Genomic DNA, 24693 nt, shown 5'->3' with positions numbered 1-24693 from the left:
CAGTGAAGGGTATTCTTTCCAGTATGAATCAACAAAAGGGCATCAAACCCTGCTGGATATGGGACAGTGAAGCCACAGGCTAGTCAGAGTGCCCATCTTCTTCTTCTTCTTTTGGCTGCTCCCATATAGGGGTTGCCACAGCAGATCATCTTTTTCCATCTCTTCCTGTCCTCTGCATCTGCATCCACCTGAATGTCCTCTCTCACTGCATCCATAAACCTTCTCTTAGGTCGTCCTCTTTTCCTTTAACCTGGTGGCTGTATCCTTCATATCCTTCTCCCAATATACCCAGCAACTCTCCTCTGCACATGTTCGAACCAACGCAATGTCGCCTCTCCTGAGCCGACCCACTAATTTACTCATTTCAAATCCTGCCCATCCTTGTCACACCCAATGCAAATCTTAGCATCTTTAACTCTGCCATCTCCAGCTCTGTCTCCTGTTTTTTGGTCAGTGCCACCACCTCTAATCCATATAACATAGCTGGTCTTACTACCTTCCTGTAGACCTTCCCTTTCACTCGTGCTGATACCTGTCTGTCACAAATTACTCCTGACACTCTTCTCCACCCATTCCACCCTGTCTGCACTCTCTTTTTCACCTCTCTTCCACAATCCTCATTCCTCTGTACTGTTGATCCCAAGTATTTAACCTCATTCACCTTTGCCAACTCTACTCCTTGCATCCTCACCATTTCACTGACCTCCCTCTCATTTACACACATGTATTCTTGTCTTGTTCCTACTGACCTTCATTCCTCTCCTCTCTAGAGCATATCTCCACCTCTCCAGGGTCTTGTCAACCTGCTCCCTACTCTCGCTACAGATCACAATGTCATCAGCAAACATCATAGTCCACGGGGACTCCTGTTTCATCTCGTCTGTCAACCTGTCCATCACCATTGCAAATAAGAAAGGGCTCAGAGCCGATCCCTGATGTAATCCCACCTCCACCTTGAATGCATCCGTCACTCCTACTGCAGACCTCACCACTGTCACGCCACCCTCGTACATATCCTGTACAACTCTTACGTACTTCTCTGCCACTCCCGACGTCCTCATACAATACCACAGTTCTTCTCAAGTTACAGTGCCCATATTAATCCATGCCCAAAATTCCTGCCATGGGCACACAACTATTGAAAACATGGAGCAAGTAATCAACTAGAGCAGTAGACAATAGTGTTGTGGAGGCATTCAAAAGTCAATTTCATGTCAGAAATTAGGTCAGTAGGATTGGTAGCCTTTGTTGAGCTAAATGGTCTATTGTCAAAGAAAAGGGCTGCCATCACCCAAAAACAAAAAATAATTAAGTGATAAATATAATATCAAAAAGAGGCATTGAGACTTTCAAAAGCAAACATTCCAAAAAATGAAATCCAACCAGTTCTCCTCTATATAAATAGTAAAGTTCTGGAGAGACAAAGAAAAATCTTAAAGTGGGTACAAAAGGATTAAACGTATCTGCCCTTAAACAGTCAGATAAACACAGTCACCAAAAATCTAACTGTTTAGTCAGCTGCTAACTCCAACAGACCAGACCTCCCAACCACTCTATAGACTCAAAAGGAAGCAACTGCCAAATGTCAATTCATTAGGTGGAGAGCAATCTAAGGATTACCGTGGTGAAAAATATTTTGCAACTAGAAACTTTCCTTTTTTAACTTCTGTTACACTTTTTTTAACTTAATGCAGGAAAACACATTTTAAATACAACTCTCTAAAATCACAACCCATCCCTCTCCCGTATAAACAAGTACATAGTATGCTCCTAAAATCATTCTCTTGAACCTTTTCACTACACTATTTGAAAGTTTTACCATTTTATTTCTTATTACATTTAACATTATAACAGTGACATGATTACACAATAATTTTATGAATGTTTTCTGCTATCAACGCTGCCATTTTGTGGTATCTTTGCAAGGCCACAACCATGTTGTTTGTAGTTTTGATGTCCATTGCTGGTCATGTTATGGGGATTATGTACCACTAGCCAACCCGCGGCGTAGCATACGCCGCATAATTATGTATTGATGGGTGAACACTTCCTGAACGACACAGTTGTCCAAATGGGGTGGGTTTGTGGATACCACTGTGAGTGAATGAAAAGATAGACCTCTGGAGAGAGCAACATATAATTGTCGGTGACTGAAAGCGAGATCGTCTGTGATGAAGAAGGCCACGCTGGTGAAAGTTACTTCGTCGGTAGGGCTAAGTGTCAGCACTTGTAGATTAAGGTGTAGCAAGTCTTCGTTGTTGACGCTTAATACAGCTTGCATACTGAGATGTTCCGGAGTCACAGTTGAGAAACACTTTTTTAATGTCTTTTAAGCACAGGGGAAAAAATGAACATGTGAAACATCCGTAATGTAATAAGCCACCAAGAAAAGTAACATTGCAACAATGCTATCTACGACCCGATCTCTGTAAACAGAAGTGATAAGAAAATCGAGCCCGGTGTATTCTTTAACTGCCTTGTGGCGCTGTAGTAGTGCTGCTGCTTTGCAGTAAGGAGACTGTGGAAGATTGTGGTTTCGCTTCCCGTTTCCTCCCTGTGTGGATAGCGCTTTGAATACTGAGAACACCGCTATATCAATGTAACGAAGTATTAACAGGAAATTGTCTTTGTGTAATAGTAAAAGGCAAATTATCCACGACAAACAAACTGTTTTACACACTGCATACCAACCCATGGCGTAGTATACGCCACATAATCACAGCGCTTTTTAAATGTGTTTTAAGCAGAGGGAAAAAAATGAACATTTGCAAAATCCATAACGCTGCTTTCAGTAAGTACAATTCACACGCGTGTAATTTGTTGGCCACTTTTTGCCAGCCGTGTTTTCTGGTTTGGGCTGCTTTTGCAGTGTTATCGCTTGTGCATATTAAATCTTGAAATCCTTTGAGTAACTAATTAACTAATTAATACCCACCCACACAATTGTGTGAAAAAATGCGCCCGTACTTTCATAATTTTGTTGCAGCCTATAGTGGAGTCAGGCACAGAGAAGGTCAGCTGCTGAGAGAGCGTCTCGACTGTTGCAGGGCCTGCATCGGTGAAGCAGGTGAGACGCTAATGAAACAGAGGCACAGGGCTTATTGGTTTTTAAAGACTGCTTCCTTCATTGTGTTTTAACCTCAGTTTTAAAGGATTGTTTTAAGGATCCCATGGGATACCCCTCGCAAACTGTTTTAGACACTGCATTCAGCAATTCACATCCGCGACAAACATGCCTCTTCTTACATGGTCCTGCTTTGGTGGGCGGGGAAACGTTTTCCGTGTTCCTGCAGGACCATCTAAGAAGACGCATCTTTGTCATGGATGCGATTTGCTGTATGTAGCGTGTAAAACAGTTTGCGATGTTGCACGCAGTCATGCATCGTAACCGAAAAGTCAAAGTGGCTCAGAGCTGCATGCGGACTGTAGCACAGACAAACAGAAATGACGGCGTGTTTTCCGAGGCGTTGCGTCCGAGTTGGTGGGCATGGCTCTGTGAGTTCTTGTCATATCCAATGGTCTTAGAGTTGGTGGGCGTGGCTCCTTCCTGCATGCTTTCATGGGTGTGGGCGTGGCTCCGTCCTTCGTGCTTTCATGGGTGTCGTGCCGCTCTGGCGGCGACTTAGAGAATTATATATATAGATACTGTGACTCACACTCTGTATATAGTATATATGATGTTGTTGCCCACCAGTCAGTATCCTATTGTTGGATCTTATTGAAAGGACATATGTCACTGCAGATTAGTTACAAGAAAGAAACCTGATTTAGTTTAGGATCTCTGGGTAGTACCTCCATTAAAGACTGCTCTTTCTGGTTTCTACATCTGTTCGACTCCTCTAGTAATACAGTGCTTATAAAAAATATCCACCACATGGAAGTTTTCATATTTTATGTACTTATAGAACATTGAGTCACATTGGATTTAGTGTGGTTCTTTTGACAATGCTCAACAGAAAAACTTTCTTTAATGTCAGAGTGAAACACGTTATCTGAGATCTAAATTAAATACAAATTTAAAATGCAAAATAACTGATCACATAAGAATTCACCCCCTTTGATATCCATCCATCCATTATCCAACCCGCTATATCCTAACTACAGGGTCACGGGGGTCTGCTGGAGCCAATCCCAGCCAACACAGGGCGCAAGGCAGGAAACAAACCCCGGGCAGGGCGCCAACCCACCGCAGGGCACACACACACCAAGCACACACTAGGGACAATTTAGAATTGCCAATGCACCTAACCTGCGTGTCTTTAGACTGTGGGAGGAAACCAGAGCACCCCCCCCCCTTTGATATGCAACCCCTAAATCATCACTGATTGGCAGACAATTGGTTTAGAAGTGACATTTTAGTTCATTGGAGATCACATGTCTGGGGTTTCAGTTGACTCTATAAATAAATAGACCTTATCTGGAAAGTGGTGAGTCAGTATGGTGGCCTAACCTATACAATGAATATAAAAGAACATGCTAAGCAACTCAGTGAAAAAGTGATTGAAAAGCACAAGTCAGGGGATAAATACATGACAATATCAGAGTCACTGAATACCCCTTGGAGGCCAGTTAAATCAACCATTAAGAAATGGAAAGAGTATAGCACGGGCAGACATCCACCTTCGGCACACAGTCCACAGAAAATGAGTGATTGTGCAAGAAGAAGACAATTGAGGGAGGTCACCAAGAGACTTGTGATAATTATGAAAGAGTGAAGGAGTTACAAGTTACAGAGGCTGGAATTGGAGACTTGGTTGGCGCTAGTATTCTGGTCACTCCAGGCAAAGCAGTAAATCGTGCCCCACATCTGACCAATTGTAGAATCCTTTGTATGACTCCAGACTCTTATAAATGTAGCATTAATGGTATTTTAGCCTTTGATATAGTATTTATTAAATAACATTTTGATTATAATCTGGTAGATTACATAGAATAGACTCTGATTTAGGGCTGCCTACCAACAAGGAGTCCAGGGTCCTCCCTGCACAGAGTTTGTACAATCTCTTTGTGTCCACATGGGTTTTCTCTATGTGCTCTGGTTTCCTCCTACAGTCCAAAGTCATGCAGGTTAAGTGGACTGGTGAAGTTATATTGGCCAATGTGTGTTTGTGCATGTTTGTGTGTGTGTGTGTGTGTTCACCCTAAGATGGACGGGTGTCTTGTTCGGGGATTGTTCCTGCCTTGAGCCTTATGCTTGATGGGATGGGTTCTGGCTTTCCTGCAACCCTGTTCAGGATAAAATGGGTTTGAAAAGTGGATGGGTGGAGGAACTGATTTATAAGGTATGAATTTTATGTGGACTTTAGGTATATATTAATTTTAATGAATTTCACAACTCTTGGTAAATGAGGCAAAGTCAATTACAAAAGATAATTATGTAAATTAGTATATTTTAGAACTAAGAGTATTTTATTTGCAAATATATTAAGATATGAATGTGAAAATATAATATAATTGCTTGATAGTAGATTAATTTTACAAACAGAATACCAACTCTACTTCAATCTATTTATAAGGTAGCTGAGAATTATATGAATCATATTTCTTATGTATAAAGTTCAATGTGGGTATGTATGTGTGTGTGTCTTAGTTCTTTATACAATTCCACACCTCAGTCCAATTTTAACAAAATTATACACACATATATCATTTTGTCAGGAACAGACAATATACTGCTTTGGAACACAACATTTTGACCTTGGAGGTACCTTTGAGTTTCTTTTCCCCCATTTTTACTTCAGTGAGTTTTAAGGGCAGGGCCACCTGGTGGGTTACCTGGGTCACTGAGGCCCAGAGGAAGTGAAATACCAGAACAGACTGAAGCCACACTAGCAGGCAAAAGAACCGGAGCTTATTCTGCTAGTACACACACACACAAATATATATATATATATATATATATATATATATATATATATATATATATATATATATTGTGGCACACGGTTGAGGGTGGTACCCAGCTGGAACGCCCAGGAGGACTAGAGGGGGGCTTGCGCCTCCTCCAGACCACGAAGGTGCGACCGCCCTGGTTGCTTTGGGGACCACGGGTACACAGCTGTGAAGCTCAACCCTGTAGGGGCCCGTGGTCACCACCAGAGGGCGCCCCAATGCCTTTGAAGCCCTGGAGCTCGGGTGTGGCAGAAGTGCTGGGGGGGAAGAGAATCAGGGACACCCGGATTGCTTCCAGGTACGCAGCTGGCACTTCCGCCACACTGGGGAGTGCCGATGGAAGATTGCCGGGAAGCACCTGGAGCACATCCCATGTGATTATAAAAGGGGCTGCCTCCCTTCATTCAAGGCTGGAGTTGGGTGAGGAGAAGGACAGAGCTTGGTGGAGAGGAGTGGAGGCGGCCTGAAGAGTGAGGCATTTGAGTGTGAGGCCCGGACTTTGGGGGAGTCTTGGGGGGTTTGTGTGTGCACTTATTGTAAATAGAACTGTAAAATAAACGTGTGGTGGTGTTTAAAAACATGTCTACCTGTCTGTGTCTGGGGCTCATTCCACAATATATATAGTAATTATGCTCCCTGGGAAGCAGTTTTCTACTCAAATCCATGATGGGATGTTCCTCAACACTGAAAACTTAAGACAGGACAGCCCCCAAACCAAAAGCACTAGCATCTTTCTGAAGGATGACTTCCTTACTGGGTACAACGACCAAGCAAGTCTTCAAATCAGAGAAGGACCATTCTCAATAATTGTACCAGACAATGCAACAGTTCTTTCGACCCTTCATAAGATCAATTAGAGGATCAGCTCTATTTGCAAAATTTGGGATGAACCTCCTATAATAATCAACGAGTCCCAGGAAGGCATGAACCTGCTTTTGCGTTTCCAAATGTGGATATGCAAACACTTCACCTACCTTCTTCAACTAATGAAACCCTTCCCCACATAATATCCCAAATAATGTACTTCAGACATACTGAATTTACATTTCTTAGAGTTATCTGTCAGGAAGGAGTTCCAGATGTGTCTTCCAATCATTACTGAAAATGATGACAAGATACGGCCCAGTATATTCGGAATGGGGGCGCAAAATCTGATATGCTGGAAAGTTGGAGGCATGCCATGCATTCCAAACGGGTGGCCTAGTAAATTCAAAAAACCTGTCAGGGAATGCTGTCTTTTTGCAACTGGAAAGCTCAAGAGGTACAGTACCTGCCAGTACCCTTTTGTAAGATCGAGCTTAGAGATATATGAGGCTTGACCTAGTTTCTCCAGTAATTCATCAATACACAGCATTGGATAAGAATCAAATTTGAAAACCTTATTTAAGCTGTCCGGTTTGGGGACTAATTTGATTGTATTCCACAAATCTCTTTTACTCTCACAAATCACGCCTAAATTGAGAATCTGTTTAACAAAGTGACAGCTCGCAGTTAAGAGCGTAGAAGCGTGCAGCTGGCGGCGCTATATGGTAGGAAAAACAGAGTAGGAGAACTACTGAATTACACATGAGTGACCGTCACCACCATTATGAGTAGATAACCAGCGGTGCAACCGGTCACAATATATATATATATATGGCTCTGTTTGCTAAATCATTTTCTCTTACTTCCTCTGCTGAACGGAAAACTGACAGTCATTCCACCTCTAGCACCTCGGCAGGTGTGTGGACCTTTGGATCAAACCTCAGATGTCAGCGCCCAAGGCAAAGCCTCAAACACATATCATGTACTTTTTGTATTATATAATATGTCTATGATCTGCTTCTCACAACTGAGAGGGTGTGGCAGATGTTTTCAGACTGGCCAACCAACCACAAGCATTACCTTGTAGGTAACCACCCAGTTAATCAGATTGCAATCAGACCTATGGATATACATGTATATACAGTAGATCTCTCTATTATAAAAGAAAATCTTGAGATGAGACTATTGCAAAAAGATTTTTTCAAGTCCCACCCTCCTCTCAACCATTTTCAAACACGCCCACAGTCCTCTCATTTCTCATTTGTGTGAATGCTTTTGTTAGACACAGTTCATGCACTCTCAGCTCTTATAAATGTTCTCCTCACTTTAAGTTCCCAATAAAAGAAGACTTTTTATGTCCAAATCGTATTGAAGAATTTCATCCTGAAGGGTTATCAACAGAAGAAATGAGTACACAGGCAATCCTAGCACCGAGAAACAATGAAGTAAAATGAATTAATGTGAAAATTGTCGATCAGTTACATGGAAATGACATGTAAAATTTTAACAAGCAACAAGAAAGGTAATGTAGTACATCTACCGTAGATAACATTAGACACCAAAGGAGATCTTGATATGCCATTCATATTAAAACGTTTACAGTTTCCCGTTAGAATAGCTTTTGCTATGACAATTAACAAATCACAGGGACAAACATTCGAAAAAGTTGGCTTACTTATTAGAGAGAATGAAACGATATTCACTCGCTGGCAGTTATACGTTGCATTGCAATGATGTAAGTCCAAACGCGGAATTAAAATTCAATGCGATATTGACGAAAAGTTAATTAAAAAAATTGTTTTTACTGAAGTTTTACAGTAAAAGTGTAAGTTTAAAAAGTATTTGTGTGTTAATTTCAAGGCCAAACAGAACGAAAACATATAACACAATAAATACCTCTAATGCAACATGAAATATAATTTTCTTTCAATTTATTATGTTTTACTATTTTTTACTATGGTTAATTACTCGATATAATGTAAACTAGATAGCTCTGTTATGAATATTTAACAATTCCCATGAAAATAACAATCTGTTTAAATTGTACATCTGCTTCCCCTTATGCAAGTGGCAGTTCCACGAAGTGCCTAGCACGTAGCGCCCGTCCTGGGGTTGGCGAGTGAAGCAAGCAGGGAGCAGAGCCCCCTAGTATATATATATACTAGCAAAATACCCGCGCTTCGCAGTGGCGAAGTTCTACCTTAAAATTGTTATTAAGAAGAAAAGTAAACATTTTTAAACTGAGGGAAAATATACAAATAATTATTTGTTAAGGATCTCTTTGTATACCACGTTGTCAGTTCGGCCCTATAAAACCTGCTTAACTTTTGTAAGTAAGGTGTAAGGAATGAGCCTGCCAAATTTCAGCCTTCCACCTACACGGGAAGTTGGAGAATTAGTGATGAGTGAGTCAGTCAGTCAGTCAGTCAGTGAGTCAGTGAGGGCTTTGCCTTTTATTAGTATAGATATACAGTACATATATAAATATATATAAAATATTGTTATATAATGTTAAGGGTTATGTCCATCTGTCACGCAATATATTGAAAACCACTGGGGTTAGAATGTTGATCATAGTCTTAATCGTCATACACACTGGTGAAGCAAATAATATGGCTAACAGCAACCTCTACAAAGTTATCCAAGTTTGCTTCCTTCTTACGGAAAACTGCATAGGCAAACTAATTAAGAAGGTGGTATGGCAGAAAGATAAAGAACACCTAGGACGTCTCCTGAGCATGAGGCAAACAACAGAAGCCAATTAACTTATAGGGAGAAGAAGAATGACAGATCAGGCATGCAGTGTGGCAACTTGTTGGCACTCAAGAACAATTAGGGCTCTAGGGCCTAGAGGCATGTCCACACAACCTGTTTATATAATGTGAAATAGGCTGGATTGGTGAAATAATACACAGAAATAAGTAGCAACATCCTGGAGGAGGTGAGAACATTCCATCAATAGCCTCACAGAGCCTATCTTCCAAAAACCCTTAGGAAAATTACATGTGATGAACGCTCATTATCTGTCATGACATGTATCTTTTTCAGCAGACTGTACTTTGTAAAGAGTAAGTAAATGAAGAGCACTTTTCAAATTTATTTCTAATAAGATGACAGTAAACATGGAGCTTCTGCCTACTGTGAGACCCCCCCCCTCCTCCCGCCCTGCCACCACCAACATCTCTTCTGTGCAGACAGGTCTCCATTCGGTTTTGCTCTTCACAATTTTCACAAGCATCCCTTTTATTCTGCTTTGTTTTTTCCATTTCCTATTAATTCTTGGCCCAGCACGATCGCTGCCTCTTCTTTGAAAGCAAGCGCTTTTCTTTTTGTGATGTGCTGAATGCGCCGCCTGAGATTAGCCACGCAGAAAGGAAACTGGCATCGGAAGCTTTTGCAGATTAGTTTTATCACCTCTTTACAGTATCTTGGTTTTGTTCAAAGCTCATTATAGCGCATCAGCAATCGCTGAACCAGACGGCCCATTGCAAGCCTGCTGTTTTGTTCATGAATAGCAACTTTGTCAGGAAACAAATCTAACACGTCCCTTGGTAAGACTTTGCCTTGTGCGGTTAGAGGTATTGACAGCTTGTGCTGGGCCTCTGCATACATCAGTAGCATGACCTTATGGCCAACTGTTGAGCACTTTTAAACTCCTTTGAGAAAGGAAACCTTAAAAATAGGTCATAGTAGGCTAGGATGTCAGCTTTCTTTTTTGATTTCCTCATATTAGAAATTCCCTCACTTGTTTCTTTGTTGAGTAATTTAAGTTTGGAGAGATATGGGATACATTAGAAAACAGGACAAAGTCAGCATAGCTCAAAGTGAGATAGCTGCTTCTGGGAATTTCGATACTGGAGACTCTAAAGCACTGCCAGCTGGCATGTATACTACCAACCCAGGTACCTTCTACAAGCAGAATGCTGTTGCGAATTCCCTCATTCAATTTTAAGGCGTGGAATAGAGCTCTGCTGATCAAGTGAAGTTCAGTTGTTGGGGAATTCCTAACATGTCATGTTTAGTGTAATGAAAGCACAGTTTACCACGGTGGGTTTGTGACCAGCTAGTAAGAATGGGTATTTGGATGTTGCCAGCTTTGGCATTCCAGCAGCCTACTGCCATCCAAAGTGAAGTAAAATGCCAATCATAGTGATGTTACTTCAATTCAAGGACAACTTGTTGTCCACGGTCTGTGACAATAGTATAAAAAGAGAGGACGTCTACAATGTTGAATAAATAATCATACCAGTTTGAACATTTCTGTGTTGACAATATAAACTTTTTACCCATCCAGCTTGGTCAGGAAATTCCCACAGAGGTGCTCAATAGTTGTGATTGTGTAATAACAATAGAATGACGTTGTGAGCAATACCAGCAGAGATGTATTTTGTTTGCATGCTGTTCATTTCCAGCTCTTCATTGAGTTAACTTTAAAGTTCACATTGTTCTTGGACAAACTCCCACTTCACCATGGCATTAGTGAAAGGATGCCTGCTTACTTCCTAAAGATTCCATACTCTGTATCTGAATGGCATCTCGTAGCATCTCCATCTCACTTTAAGAAACTTGACAATTACTCACCGAATCTGAGATCCTGACATCTACGCTATTGCCTTTTATCACACACTTTAGAGACTTGATTAACAGTAACTTTAACTTTTAATTTCACATAATTGTTGTTGTTAAGACCTCTCTCCCCACATATAAAATATTTCTTGAGTGTGGCTGTAAATCTCTGCTGTTTAATTCTAACCCCTGGTTATTTTTCATTCAGATTTATAGCATAAAATCCTCCTTTCAATAGCCTTCCCATACTTATACTGACAAATGACCATAAGTTCAAATTGTCAGGTATTGACTTTTATTAAATGCTGCTAGCTGTTTGCTCAAAGTACTACACAGCTGATCATCTTCACTGCTGACAAAGCTGAGATGTCCAAACCCTCAAAATCCCAAACATTGTTGATTTCTCAGAATAAATCCCCCAAACACTTCAGATGTCTCTCCTCCAAGCCCCACTATGTATCTATTTTTCATCATTTTACCATTTTGAATGCCACTGTTTACAGCTCTCTCTCTCACAAGATGCGATGTTTGATATGAAGTAGACATACTGTTCTCAAACGATTCTCACGTACAGTTCATTGTGTTTTGCTGTGATTCATTGTCACAGTGGTTGTAGGCTCTTCAAGTATCAGTTTTATCCGATCATTTATCTTGTATTTATTTTGATTACATTGTAATTTTCCTTTATATCTTATTCTTGTTTGTATTCTCTGCTTGAGTGCTTTGCAACACCCCGTGTGATAATTTAAAACAATTCTGTTTATTTTTCTCTTCTTATGTTTTATGGAGTTTGACAACACACTCTTTAAGCTGGGCATGATTACAGACCCATGTGAACTGATTGTGTTTGAAATTTCTATCCATACATCCATTTTAAAATCCACCAACTACAAGTATAGAGTCAGACAGCCCAAGACCAATCTCGGCAAGATATAATGCTGGGCAGGAAGCAATCATGAATAGAGAGCATTTTGAAATTTCAAAATGTATTTCCTCCATAGCTATTAGGAAGCCTCGTGTCAATCATTAATATGCTTGCATGTTTCAGCTCATTTTAAGTAATGTCATTTCAGATTTTAAATATACTCAAGGCATAATTTAAAACGTTTGGGCTTGACTTATTAAGATAAACACCAGCTTTCTCTTTCAACATAACCCCCTTGTCCTGCGTTGGACTAGTGCCCTGTCCAGGGATTGTTCCTGCCTTGTGCCCAATGTTTGATGGGATAGGCTTCACCCCCCTGCTCAAGATTAAGCACACTTAGAAAAAGGTATGATATACAGTAAAACCCCCTTGAACCCCAATACACTGGCTAAAAAGTTCACTAAGCTTTTCTCTGCATCTCAAAAAAAGAATATGCTGTTTTGCTTACGTAACTCCAGTCCTGTAGCTGAATTGACTTATTGTCATAGCATGTGCCACAGAGGTAGACCTTCAGATTAGGTAACAGGTGGTAGTCACAGTGAACCAGGTCTGGAAATGGGATAGGTGTGCCATCTCTTTGAATCCACAATTTTGCAGAGACATTCTCATGAAGCACAAGGGGGTTGGCCAAAGCCTTTAACTTGTTTTTTTCCTTGTCCCTGATGGACTGTTGTAAACACCAAAGCGAATCACAATGATATTCCCCAGTTATGTGAACCTTTGCAGGCATGTTATTAATATGGACAACACCATCAACATCATAGAAAAACGTGTGCCTAACTTTTCCAGCACTGGCCTGAATTTCATTTCTTTGTTGCTGGAGAATCACCATGCTTCCTTTGTTTCAATTGTTCTTTAAACTCTAGATTGTAGTGATTTGCATATTTCATGCCCAGTTAAAACAAACTTTTTCATTTTCTCCCAGTCCAAAATCGTTAGCTTGAGATTCTACCTGGAACACTGGATATGGTGATGCCTTTCTTCAAGAGTCACACAATGTTCATAGCGTTTGGTCATGTTTAATTATTCATAAAAAGTGGGTTCAACTGACTTATGACTAATCCACACGGTATCTGCTATCTCAAGCACAACATCTACAGTGGTGTGAAAAACTATTTGCCCCCTTCCTGATTTCTTATTCTTTTGCATGTTTGTCACACAAAATGTTTCTGATCATCAAACACATTTAACCATTAGTCAAATATAACACAAGTAAACACAAAATGCAGTTTGTAAATGGTGGTTTTTATTATTTAGAGAGAAAAAAAAATCCAAACCTACATGGCCCTGTGTGAAAAAGTAATTGCCCCCTGAACCTAATAACTGGTTGGGCCACCCTTAGCAGCAATAACTGCAATCAAGCGTTTGCGATAACTTGCAATGAGTCTTTTACAGCGCTCTGGAGGAATTTTGGCCCACTCATCTTTGCAAAATTGTTGTAATTCAGCTTTATTTGAGGGTTTTCTAGCATGAACCGCCTTTTCAAGGTCATGCCATAGCATCTCAATTGGATTCAGGTCAGGACTTTGACTAGGCCACTCCAAAGTCTTCATTTTGTTTTTCTTCAGCCATTCAGAGGTGGATTTGCTGGTGTGTTTTGGGTCATTGTCCTGTTGCAGCACCCAAGATCGCTTCAGCTTGAGTTGACGAACAGATGGCCGGACATTCTCCTTCAGGATTTTTTGGTAGACAGTAGAATTCATGGTTCCATCTATCACAGCAAGCCTTCCAGGTCCTGAAGCAGCAAAACAACCCCAGACCATCACACTACCACCACCATATTTTACTGTTGGTATGATGTTCTTTTTCTGAAATGCTGTGTTCCTTTTACGCCAGATGTAACGGGACATTTGCCTTCCAAAAAGTTCAACTTTGACTCATCAGTCCACAAGGTATTTTCCCAAAAGTCTTGGCAATCATTGAGATGTTTCTTAGCAAAATTGAGACGAGCCCTAATGTTCTTTTTGCTTAACAGTGGTTTGCGTCTTGGAAATCTGCCATGCAGGCCGTTTTTGCCCAGTCTCTTTCTTATGGTGGAGTCGTGAACACTGACCTTAATTGAAGCAAGTGAGGCCTGCAGTTCTTTAGACGTTGTCCTGGGGTCTTTTGTGACCTCTCGGATGAGTCGTCTCTGCGCTCTTGGGGTAACTTTGGTCGGCCGGTGAGGGGCGGCTGGCGTACTTACCCAGCTGGGGTGCCCTTAGGATGGAAGGACAGGGGGAGACAGCTTACACAGGACTAAGACGTTAGATGGTAGCAAGCCCAGGCTCAGATCCTCATATGGGAACCCGCAGGGCATGTTGGGTATTGTAGTCCCGAGGAACAGCCCTGTTGGGACCCATGGTAGCTGCAGGCTTGGGGAGTCTCCACGTCGTCTGGGGAGGCTAAAATAAAGGAGCTGCCTGTCTCACATCATGGAGCCAGAGTCGGGAGGAAGCGGACAAATCTTGTGGGGAGGCATGGAGGAGGCAGCGACCAAAAGAAGACAGAGAGAAGACAAGGTATTGCTTTATTGTGCTGTTTATTGTGCTTGTGCATACTTTTGGCTGTGGTGGGAAACGCTTGAGGAAGTGCTTCCCACAATAAGGACTCTTTGGCTTTAACCTTGTGTCTTAAGCCTATCTGTGTTGGGTGTTTGGGGAGCTGGAGCGCCCTCTACCTTCCACAATATATATTATATATATATATATATATATATATATATATATATATATATATATATATATATATATATATATATATATATATATATATACAGGTGCTGGTCATAAAATTAGAATATCATGACAAAGTTGATTTATTTCAGTAATTCCATTCAAAAAGTGAAACTTGTATATTAGATTCATTCATTACACACAGACTGATGTTTAATCAAATGTTTATTTCTTTTAATTTTGATGATTATAACTGACAACTAATGAAAGTCCCAAATTCAGTATCTCGGAAAATTAGAATATTGTGAAAAGGTTCAATATTGAAGACACCTGGTGCCACACTCTAATCAGCTAATTAACTCAAAACACCTGCAAAAGCCTTTAAATGGTCTCTCAGTCTAGTTCTGTAGGCTACACAATCATGGGGAAGACTGCTGACTTGACAGTTGTCCAAAAGACGACCATTGACACCTTGCACAAGGAAGGCAAGACACAAAAGGTCATTGCTAAAGAGGCTGGCTGTTCATACAGCTCTGTGTCCAAGCACATTAATAGAGAGGCGACGGGAAGGACAAGATGTGGTAGAAAAAAGGATTGTGAAACAAAACCCATTCAAAAATGTGGGGGAGATTCACAAAGAGTGGACTGCAGCTGGAGTCAGTGCTTCAAGAACCACCACACACAGACGTATGCAAGACATGGGTTTCAGCTTTTGCATTCCTTGTGTCAAGCCACTCTTGAACAAGAGACAGCGTCAGAAGCGTCTCGCCTTTGTACTGCTGCTGAGTGGTCCAAAGTTATGTTCTCTGATGAAAGTAAATTTTGCATTTCCTTTGGAAATCAAGGTCCCAGAGTCTGGAGGAAGAGAGGAGAGGCACAGAATCCACGTTGCGTGAGGTCCAGTGTAAAGTTTTCACAGTCAGTGATGGTTTGGGGTGCCATGTCATCTGCTGGTGTTGGTCCATTGTGTTTTCTGAGGTCCAAGGTCAACGCAGCCGTCTACCAGGAAGTTTTAGAGCACTTCATGCTTCCTGCTGCTGACGAACTTTATGGAGATGCAGATTTCATTTTCCAACAGGACCTGGCACCTGCACACAGTGCCAAAGCTACCAGTACCTGGTTTAAGGACCATGGTATCCCTGTTCTTGATTGGCCAGTAAACTCGCCTGACCTTAACCCCATAGAAAATCTATGGGGTATTGTGAAGAGGAAGATGCAATACGCCAGACCCAACAATTCAGAAGAGCTGAAGGCCACTATCAGAGCAACATGGGCTCTCATAATACCTGAGCAGTGCCACAGACTGATCGACTCCATGCCACGCTGCATTGCTGCAATAATCCAGGCCAAAGGAGCCCCAACTAAATATTGAGTGCTGTACATTCTCATACTTTTCATGTTCATACCTTTCAGTTGGCCAACATTTCTAAAAATCCCTTTTTTGCATTGGTCTTAATTGATATTCTAATTTTCCGAGATACTGAATTTGGGACTTTCATTAGTTGTCAGTTATAATCATCAACATTAAAAGAAATAAACATTTGAAATACATCAGTCTGTGTGTAATGAATGAATCTAATATACAAGTTTCACTTTTTGAATGGAATTACTGAAATAAATCAACTTTGTCATGATATTCTAATTTTATGACCAGCACCTGTATATATATATATATATATATATATATATATATATATATATATATATATATATATATATATATATATTTGCAGTTGGAGATCCACCAAGGGAGAAAAAACGAATCACGTATCATAAAATAGTTTTATTCCTGAGCTTTCAACCCCTATCAGGGGTCTTCATCAGAGGATAATGCTTAGACTTACAAGAATCAAAGGCAATATATAGCATCACATTCAGTATTGGGGGGGTGATGGGGGGTGGTGGCAGTGACTAAGTCAGTATGATCAAGGGGGGGGGGGGGATCTTTTAATTAATGTGTATATGTCCTTCTTAAGTTGGCATATGCTGGGTTTATGTCCAAGTGTCTGTTGATGGCGTTTTCATCTGATAGCCAAGACTCGGCCAACTCTCTGGCGCTTTTTGTACTGGCCTTAAATTTTACTTTTACGTTGTCCCAGTTGAATGTGTGTCCTGTCGATTTAGTATGTGCATATATCAAAGCTACTGCGTCCTTTCTTCTGACAGCGTTGCGATGTTCCTGTGCAAACCGTATCACAGACCTTCTCTTCCGTATATATATATATATAGATACCGTATATACTTGCAGATAAGTTCTCCCGTGCATAAATCGGGACAGATTTTATCGGATAATTTCTGGTATTTTATAATGTCGGTCGCATAAGTCGAATGCAGAAAACTCACGATATTGGTCCAAGAGATTATGATATGCAAACGCTCACCTGAGAGAGTAATCACAGAGCACACTGCCTTTTTTTTCTATGTGGGTGCGGCAATGCGCTGTATCAGCGTGTGCTCCTAACCTCTCTCTCTCTCTCTCTCTTTCTCTCTCTCTGTTGTGCCTATGTGACCACACGGTGATACCCAAACTATTCCAAACCAACGTTTGCACTGATTTGTGTTTTTTGCATCTCACACCCTACAATGGAGCATTCGATTAGAAGAAAATATGAAGCTGGTTTTAAATTAAACGTTGTTGAAGTAGCGAAAGAAATTGGTAACTACACTGCTGCAACAAAATTCGATGCATCTGAGAAACCGGTGTGAGATTGGAGGAGGCAAGAAGATGTAAAAAAAAATTTTAAATTAAGTGTCACATTTTAGAATGGGCATAAAAGGCCGGGAATGATTTTATGATCGATGGTTCGGGTTTCAACACCCGACTTATACATGAGTATATACGGTGTATGTATATATATATATATATATATATATATATATATACTGTCGCAGATTGAGGCCCTTATCGTCCTCTTGAACCCTCTTACTCGACTCCAGACACCAGGTTAAAGTCCAAATATTACTTTTATTTAGACAATAATGTGCACAAAGCACCCTCCACTCCACAATATTCATAAATCAATAAACAATACAGTAATCAATCCTCCACACTCCCAGACACTTCGCCACCCTTCCTCCCAGCTCAGCTCAGTGTACTGGTTTCCCAGAGTCCTTTATATAGTCCATGACCCGGAAGTGTTTCTCCCTTCTGTCCATGTGATCATGAACACTTCCAGGTCAGATAAAAAGCTCCTTTCTTCAACCCGGAAGCACGTCGCTTCCTCTTGTCATGTGATCATGACGCACCTCCGGGTTATAGGGCAAGTAAAAGTCCGGCAGCCTCCCCACAGCGACTCCTGGTGGTCCCCATGGTATCCAGCAGGGCTGTGCATCTAAACTACAAAGTCCATGAGGCCCTGCTGGAATTCGGGGAAGGTCCACGCTGTTGGGAGAGCTCCACCTGGTGGCCTGGGGGTGAGGGCCGGAATATTTAGCCGGCCACCCACCACAGTACCCTCCCTTTAGCGAAGCCAACTGGGGCGGAGCGTCCAGTCCCCCGAGGGACATCCTCCTCCAGGAGGACACGGCCTCCGGGCCGTGGCTCTGTTGTCTAGATCCCCCAGAGAACCTAGGGGGAACGGTGTATCGGTTATTCCTCCGCTCCCCTGTCCCCTGAGGACAACTTCGCCAAACGTGGCCCGGTCGATGACAGTTATAACAGAGCCGTCGTCCTCCCGGCGGTATTTCTCCACGAGACTGGAAACATCGCGGGAACTCTGTTAGCTCCACCCTTTTCTCCGCCAAGGGAGGTTTACTGGCCGTCTCGGAACATTCTGCTCTTTTTTCCACCTTGTCAGGAGACCCACGTTTAATTTTGGGGCTCTCCTGCTTACTTTGGGGCTTGTGCACAGCTTGGGTTTCTCTATTAAAAGAAGAGAGCCCCTTTGCTGTTTGCACGCCCGTTGACCTTCTTTTAGTCGGAGGCGTCGTCTTTAGCACCACATTGCCCCGAGAGACAGTACCTTCCAACTGCTCCGGGCTGATTGGCGCTTCCCCTGCCCCTTCAGTTTCCAACGACAACTCCCTTATCACTTTATCAGGAGACCCCCATTTCTCTTTTAGGATCTCCTTTTTAATCTGGGGCTTGTCCACAGTTTGGATCTCTATTAACAGAAAAGAGCCCTTTTACTGTCTGGACGCCCTTTGATTTTAAATTAACCTTGAGGCGGCGTCTTCAGCCCCGCATCATTCCAAGAGACAACACTTTCTAGCTGCCCTGGTTCGATCGGCGCTTCCCCCTCCCCTTCTATCATCGTACCACAATCTTTTGTAGGGCACGCAGTGCTTTGGCACCCAGTACTTATTAAAAACGAGCCCGAATCACACTTCGTCCCTATATTATTATATACGGTACCGTCTTTACTAACCTGTACCGCCAAATCATATAAGATGGGACGCTCACGCCCTAGCCGCCGTAGGTATTCGTCTACCTTCTTTACCGGCGCTTCGGCCGTCGCTCCCAGGTCTTCGATGATCTTCTTTATTGTCTGTACTATCTGCAAAATACCTCGTACGGGCTCGATTAATTTCTCGAGTTCCCGCACGTCTACAAAGTTATTTATTTCGACCGGAGGCAAGTTTACTTCCTTGTTTTCCTTACCTTCCGGCCGGGAGCCAATGAGCACGTCCGCTGTCGGCACGTGCTCTGACGGGTCTCGCGGAGGCTTCTGGGAATTGGAGTTCTTTTCGTCTGAGGGCCAGGTTGCCTTCTTCGGCGAATTGCGGTCTGTCTTTATTAATTTGTCGACAGACCGATCAGCCACTTCCCGGCCCTCCTTACCTTTTTGCGGGGTGAGCGGTGCTTCGCTCGCCTCCCCCTTCCCTTTTGAAAAGTCCAAGTCTGTTTTTTCTTCGAAGAAGGAGCAAACAGCGGGACGTGGACCTCCTCCTTCCCAGAATGCTTCGGGTTGAGTCACGTGTCCCTCACCGGCAGCTGACATGCGGAAGGCCTTCATCTCTCTCACCGGCTCGAATGAGAGCGCACCGCCGTCCTCAGGAGCCTTGTCTGCATCCCGCAGAGCCTCCGGATAATTTTTCCTGAGGTATGTGCAAGGTACCAAATGAGTTATTTTAAACTTATCAGAAATTAATTCCTCTGCACATACCTCGTTGCTGTCCTCCTCCGTAGGCTTCTCCCGATCTGTGTGGTTGCTCCTACGCTCCTCCCGAGCGTCGGCCATTGTGAGAAGAGCGGCTTCGCTGGTGCTGCCGCCCTGCTTACCTCTCTTCTTCCCCATAACGGACTTGGTAAAGGTGGGGTTTTTTCGATGTTTTTCTGCGTGTCCAGGTTCTCTGCCTTCTCCGGGTTCTCTGCCCACAGAAAATTTATCTACAGGTCCTCTGCAAAAGGCGCTAGAGCAGGGGTAGGCAACGTCGGTCCTGGAGTGCCACAGTATGTGCAGGTTTTTGTTCCAACCCAGTTCCTTAACGAGAACTCAATTATTGCTGATGAAGCACATTTTGCTTAAGTGACATTTTAATGCTTCATTTTAGTGGTCTCGCTTGTTAAGGTTCTCCAACCTTAATTGCTTATTTCAATCTTAAACTGCTGCATTCAGTGTTTTAATTGCTCCTTATTAGCAATAAGATGTAAAAGACAAAGCAGCCAGCAGTTCTCCAGCTAGCTTTTTTCCAATTACATCTGTGTGTGTTCATCATGCACGGTTTGATTTAATAAAACACTTAATAGAAAAATGTGACAGATTGAAAATGATCTGTTTTAGGCTTCAAATCATTTGGATGATATCCTTGGAAAGGAAAAAAATCTACGATATAAAAGCCTTACATTGCACAGACTAACAAGCCATAAAATTAAATAAGGTCTGAGATTGGCAATGATTGGTTTCTAATTAAGCAGTTGGGTTGAATGAAAACCTGTAGCCACTGCGGCTCACCAGGACCGACATTGCCTACCCCTGTTTTACATCTTATTGCTAATAAGGAGCAATTAAAACACTGAATGCAGCAGTTTAAGATTGAAATAAGCAATTAAGGTTGGAGAACCTTAACAAGCGAGACCACTAAAATGAAGCATTAAAATGTCACTTAAGCAATATGTGCTTCATCAGCAATAATTGAGTTCTCGTTAAGAAACTGGGTTGGAACAAAAACCTGCACATACTGTGGCACTCCAGGACCGACGTTGCCTACCCCTGCGCTAGAGTATCCTGCCGACTATGCCACTGTCACAGATTGAGGCCCTTATCGTCCTCTTGAACCCTCTGACTCGACTCCAGACACCAGGTAAAAGTCCAAATATTACTTTTATTTAGATAATAATGTGCACAAAGCACCCTCCACTCCACAATATTCATAAATCAATAAACAATACAGTAATCAATCCTCCACACTCCCAGACACTTCGCCACCCTTCCTCCCAGCTCAGCTCAGTGTACTGGTTTCTCAGAGTCCTTTATATAGTCCATGACCCGGAAGTGTTTCTCCCTTCTGTCCATGTGATCATGAACACTTCCGGGTCGGATAAAAAGCTCCTTTCTTCAACCCGGAAGCACGTCATTTCCTCTTGTCATGTGATCATGACGCACCTCCGGGTTATAGGGCAAGTAAGAGTCCGGAAGCCTCCCCACAGCGACTCCTGGTGGTTCCCATGGTATCCAGCAGGGCTGTGCATATAAACTACAAAGTCCATGAGGCCCTGCTGGAATTCGGGGAACGTTCACACTGTTGAGAGAGCTCCACCTGGCGGCCTGGGGGTGAGGGCCGGAATATTTAGCCGGCCACCCACCACAATATATATATATATATATATATATATATATATATATATATATATATATATATATAGGTGTAGCCCAGGTAGAAATGTGTTTAAATCACTAATTAATGTAAAAATGTAAATGTTGTGTTGTAAACTGTTCATTTTAGTGTAATAGTTCATTTACGTAGTTATGAAGACATTTATTTTGATAACTGGAAGTGGTAGCAAAAACAGAAGGGCTGTAGGAGAGGAGGTGGAAGAAAAGAAGAAAAAAAAAGAGAGAACATGACGCCAAGGTGGTGTAGCAGAAAGTTTGAGAGATAAATTATCAACCAGATAATTTACCAGGATACGAACTGCTGAGATAGACGAAGAAGTTCGATTAGATATTCGCAGGGTCTATCTGGTGAGGAACGACTTGTTAATTCAACGAGGGGAGTAACGGAGCGAACTACCAGAGGCAGGAGTTAACTCAGCTCAACACGCTAATGGACGTTTGCTTATTTGGATGACGGAGACATTTTTGGATTCACTAAACAGCGGCTACCTGCGCATAGACAGAGGCAGAGAGGTCAGAAGGATTTGTTGGACTGATAACAACATTGCCAAGTAAGGTACCTTTTTCATTTTATTTTGTTGCTCCTGTTGGAGTGAAAGGACCGATAAGTTTTTGGTCGCAACGCTCCCAAGCCACGAATCAGGCCTGCAACGTTTTGTTTCAAATAGAGTGACAAGACTGAATGTGTTTTATTTTAGTATTAATAGTGTAATATAGTTCCTGATTATTTTCAGTTTAGTATTTGTGTTTGTTGACTTATAATTAAACGGGGAGTTCATTATTGTTTTATAACCCAGTTTCCTGGTGTTTATTATAATTTTGTGTAAAATAAACCATTGGGTTAGAAACGAATGTTAACAGGTAATTACTTTTACCATTATTTGTTATTATCTAACCAGTGTATTGATACAATTAATTAATAATGTTTTGTTCAATGTAACCCGAGACATAAAATATTAAAGTAAGTAGAATCCTAACAAATCAGATATTAGAGTAAAGAACTCAGGGCCCCTTTCTACACACAGTTAGAGTACACGGGCTACATATCCTCTTTAATAAAATCCCTTTGTGCGCCCAGATGTCTGTGTGTGTGTGTCTTCTGGTGAAGTACGCATGCGCGGGGCTTCTGGTGAAGTGTGCATGCGCAGGGCATGGTGCGATGCGCGATATTACTGTCAGAGAAAGTTAGAGGTGTTTTACGGAAATACAAACCAGTATTACTGCGAGAGGAAATTAAAGGTACACAATATAGTGACGCATATTACAGCCACATACAAGCCAGTATTACTGTCAGAGGAGATTAAAGGCATATTACTGACGCGCACGCCTGTATTACCACCAGAGAAAAGTAAAGGTATATTACGGACGTACAAGCCAGCGGACGTACAAGACAGTATTACTGTCACAGAAAATTAAAGACACACAATACACGGCGGCAGCCCACGAAGAATGGTCAGCTCAGCAAGTAAACATTAACAAAAGAAAGGCTGAAAGAAAGAAAAATATGACCAACAAAAAGAATGAGGTCAAAGTCCCTTGCCATTTAATATAGACTGTGCCTACTAATGTTTATGCACTACTGTTCTAGCACCCGTTATTGTAACGGGCTAAATGACTAGTAGTATATATAGAATGACCTGGAAATGACTCCTTGGAAACATGGAGTCTCATCTTAGAGGGGCAGTAAGAAAGAAATTCTAGCATTTCTCAATGGGAGGTCATTTTTATACATAGAACGGCGTTTCTCAACCTTTAAGTATTTGCGACCCGAGTTTTCATAAGTTTTAATCGCGCCCCCTTAACGTTTTTTTGAAAGTAGCCCAATAATACCAATTTGTTCTTTTTTAATTAATGATATATCATAGATGCATATTTTATTATACCTACTTAATTTTTATCAACATTTATCTAACTCTATATTTATTTTTCTAATATCAGAATGTAGTTTAAGTTAATTTGTTTTGGTTTCAATAGATGTATTTTTCATATTTTCAATTCTTGTTTTCTTTTTTTCACATCTTCGCGCCCCCCTTTTTGTTACTTCGCGCCCCCCTATGGGGGCCCGCCCCACAGGTTGAGAACCACTGACATAGAACAATCAATGTTGTGGACCACCAGGGGGTGTACCAGCCACCCTACCTGACACAGACAGACGCAGGAGGTACAGTTGCAAGCACACACTTTTATTTCTTCCTTTTTCCCTCGTGGGAAACATCTTCCCCCATTTACCACAATTACAACACAGTTCACTGCACAGTAAACAGACACAACACTCTTCTTCTGTCTTTCTTTCTCTTTTCACCTCAACTCCTCCTGGCAAGCTTTGTCTTCTCCCACCCAACTCTGGCTCTTTGGAGCAGTGGCTGCTGGATCCATTTATAAGGCACCCAGTAATGATCCAGGTGCTCGTTAAACCCGTTCCGGTAGCCCTTCTGGGTGTGGCAGAAAAGCCGCACCCAGGGGCTGAGCAGCAGCTTCAGCACCCCCTGGCGTTGCACACAGAACCCAACAGGGATGCACGAAACTCCAGCTCCCATAGAGCCCTGCAGGAGTCCGAGGTACTGCTGCAACCCAGGGGGGCTGCCATCTAGCACTCTGGGGGGAGGTAATGTTCTGGATACGCTCCTCCTTCCAGCGTGGAGGTGTCCCGGCCAGGCAATGGCCCCGGCTGTATGTCACAACATGTATACTTTTTAATTTTTTTTTTATTAATTTTATTGTAATCATTCCTTACAAATAGATCAATTTTTACAAAAAATTGGATGGAAAACAAATCAAACCCCACCCCTGAGAAGGAGAGCATGGCCAAAGGAGTAATACTTAAGGCTTGTAAACATACCTAAATCGTTGAGTTTAATAGGGCAAAAAAGATAAATGGAGAAGGAAAAGAAATGCAGAAATAATTATTTCTTCTTATTCTAGAATATTATTGATTAGATCCTGCCAGGTTTTAAAAAAATTCTGTACAGATCCTCTAACTGAGAATTTATTTTTTTCCAATTTCAAATAATATAAAACATTGGTTTCCCACTGACCTATTAGAGGAGAGTTAGGATTCTTCCAATTTAACAAAATC

General features: G+C 41.9%; 1 long non-coding RNA gene across 1 annotated transcript in view; it reads right to left on the bottom strand.

Annotated features, from left to right (window-relative positions):
• The window catches only part of LOC127530079 (uncharacterized), a 243753-nt gene that overhangs the window by 152580 nt on the left and 66480 nt on the right, over positions 1 to 24693 (bottom strand). Inside the window, exon 2 of the long non-coding RNA XR_007936610.1 lies at positions 13465 to 13973. This is a non-coding gene — a long non-coding RNA (uncharacterized LOC127530079). The remainder of the gene's footprint in view (positions 1 to 13464; positions 13974 to 24693) is intronic.

The sequence above is a fragment of the Erpetoichthys calabaricus genome, chromosome 13 (assembly GCF_900747795.2).
Source record: "Erpetoichthys calabaricus chromosome 13, fErpCal1.3, whole genome shotgun sequence".
Classification (NCBI taxonomy): domain Eukaryota; kingdom Metazoa; phylum Chordata; class Cladistia; order Polypteriformes; family Polypteridae; genus Erpetoichthys; species Erpetoichthys calabaricus.
This window is presented reverse-complemented; position numbering and strand designations above follow the sequence as displayed.